Raw genomic sequence first — 2,649 nt, 5'->3', positions numbered from 1 at the left:
TACGAGCTTTCACACGTTGGAGGTGTTGTTATGTGTTATTACAATGGGAGCATGGTAGATCGTGGCAGCATGGAATAGAAATGGGGCTGACATAATGGAGGTCTCATTTGAGTGTGAATGTGTGTAATGTCTTAACTTTAAGTGGCTAAACTATACGGCACTGGTTGGACAGTTACTAGACATTTACTAGACAGATTGAAAGCCTCGTAAAAGCCCAACAGATTCATTGATTCTATTAAAGTTTTCATTCATTCTTGACTTGTCTTTTAAACAGGTTCTAACGCAAAATTACAAAACTTGCATTGTTCAAGGTAATTTGTATTCAACCTTGCAAACTCTCACACTCGCAGTAGTGTGAGAGTAAGAATATAAATCGCAGATGTACAGGTTTTGCTTTCATGCTTTGAGACTTGAACAGAACCCCAATGTGACCTGCTTTCTCCAGAATACAAATTCTATGTGTCTGTTGTCAGGGCATGCAGGCGATAGGGCTATATACTTAACATTTAAAAAATCTGCCTAATCAGTTGAAGTAAACAGCCTTTCTCTAAGCCATACGCGGTCGGTAACTGGACCATTCAAAAACCACAGTTGGAATAACAGTAGATGATATATTACTCAACTAACACACTAACAACGTAATCAACATGCAAGGTAGCGTGTTTTCCTTATCAAGTGTTTACATTTTAATGTGCAGGGGGGGGGCTCCATGTTTGTGTGCGTGGAGGGGTGGTACATCATTGGGAAGGGAGAGAGGATGGGGGGGTATGATTATGATAATGAGAGTAGCCAGGGTTGCGAGCTCTGCCTCTTCCTCTATGTCTCCTCCAGGGATAATTGATTACTTCTCTTTAGGACCCCGGCTGAAACCCAAGGCGCCTGTGATTTATGTGTCGAGTAAAATCCCCTGGACACACTCTTAAACTGGGAGATAACAATATGGCCTAGCTAGGAAAAACAGAAAAGAATGAAAGAAAAGAGAAGCAAAAAAAAACCTTTTGCCATTCAAGTCAGGAATGTTCCCCACCACCAATTGTGAGAGAGACGAGTTGAACACGTTTACACGTTTACACAGCGGCTATATATAGACATAGTCACTTTAGATTCATTCTGAAGTCGCTTAGGATAAAACGGCCTGCTCCCTGACTCAATGTAAGAACCATGTTTCTCTGTAATATCTCTGTCTAGAGTCTGGCCTTCTCCTCGCTGGGCCGAGCGAGCCTCGTGGGTCGGACCCAGAGAGAGGGACTCATCTGTTTTAAATGTCAGCAGGGAGAAGGGGCTGACATTCCAGTGCTCTCATCCATTCAGTGATAAGGAAGAGGCTCCACTCTCTGCTGCGTTCGCTTGGTTTTATCCCCCATGTAGAGGAGGCCGCCGTGCCTGATCAACTGCTACGGCTTTTTATTCTCTCCTTGTCCCAAGTGCACGGACAGCTCTCTTATCGGCTAGCCTGCACACCTCACTAGCTCTGGCTTATCCCCAAGAGGTACAAAAGACTATGTCAGGACAAAGCCTTTGTTGCAATGGTGGAGTATTGCAGTTCTGCGTAAGCAAACGTAACATTGGAATCTTGTGAAATAGACGTTTAGGATTGATTGGGGTCGCTTCATGAATGGCATTGTTGTGAAGTCACCATAACGTTAGCCCATAACGGAGCCCTGAACTCAAACTAATTGCCTTTAGGTGATGGTATATTGTTGTCGTTGATTTGTCTTTATTTCAGTCTTGAACAATTTGGAGCAAGATTCGTAAACACAACTTTTGCCACAGCAATGCAAATTCCCTCATCTAAAACAATCAATCCTTTCACTGGCTGTCGTCACAGGATGATCGAATGTGTGTCTAGTCGGCTACCTGCAGAAGTCGTTTTCTGACTGAAGACTTGTAGATGAAACCGCACAAGCTGCTGGCTACACACACAGATATGCTGAACGTATGCTGCTGTATTTGGGCATATTTCAACATCAGTGGAAAGATATGAGGCAATGCCGTGGATGATGTTCATACTATTAGACATCCTTTGGTTTGAAATGGGACATTTGCATGTTTAGCTAATTTCCAACAGTATTCACCATATTGACCAGGGTCTCTTTCTGAATAAAATGCAGCAAACTCAAAGTCCAATGCTTTTAAGATGCATTCATTATTAGATCTTGAGCATAACTTCATCAAAATATATTTTGTTAAGTTTTTGTTATAACCTCAGTGTGCAAGGATATCAGTCGTGGATCACAGCAAGTATGAGTGGCTGATATAAGTTGGTCTACATTTTGTCCATCTTCTGTTCAACTCCTCACCCAAAACATAATTTTTTATGACTTTAGGTGATAAAGGTTTTGTAACAACCAACTCCTCCTCGTCTCCGTTAGACGAGAACAGACTTGATTCAGTCTAGAGTAGGCAAAGTAACCTCTATCCTGAGACATGTTAGTTTTCCCGCCAACATCTCATCCGTGTTGACAGCCAGGATGGATGAGAGGCGCGCACGCTAACCCAACCTAATGTATCACACGCATGCATACATAAATTGAATAATAAAAAGAATCAACGTCTCATTCTGATTTATCACAAGCATAAGATGAAGCAGCGGAGCGCGCGTTACAATGACGAAAGACGTGTGTGTGTGTGTGTGTGTGTGTGTGTGTG

The sequence above is a fragment of the Gadus macrocephalus genome, chromosome 13, assembly GCF_031168955.1.
Source record: "Gadus macrocephalus chromosome 13, ASM3116895v1".
NCBI classification, from domain to species: domain Eukaryota; kingdom Metazoa; phylum Chordata; class Actinopteri; order Gadiformes; family Gadidae; genus Gadus; species Gadus macrocephalus.
The sequence above is the reverse complement of the archived record's forward strand: the minus strand, read 5'-3'. Positions refer to the sequence as shown.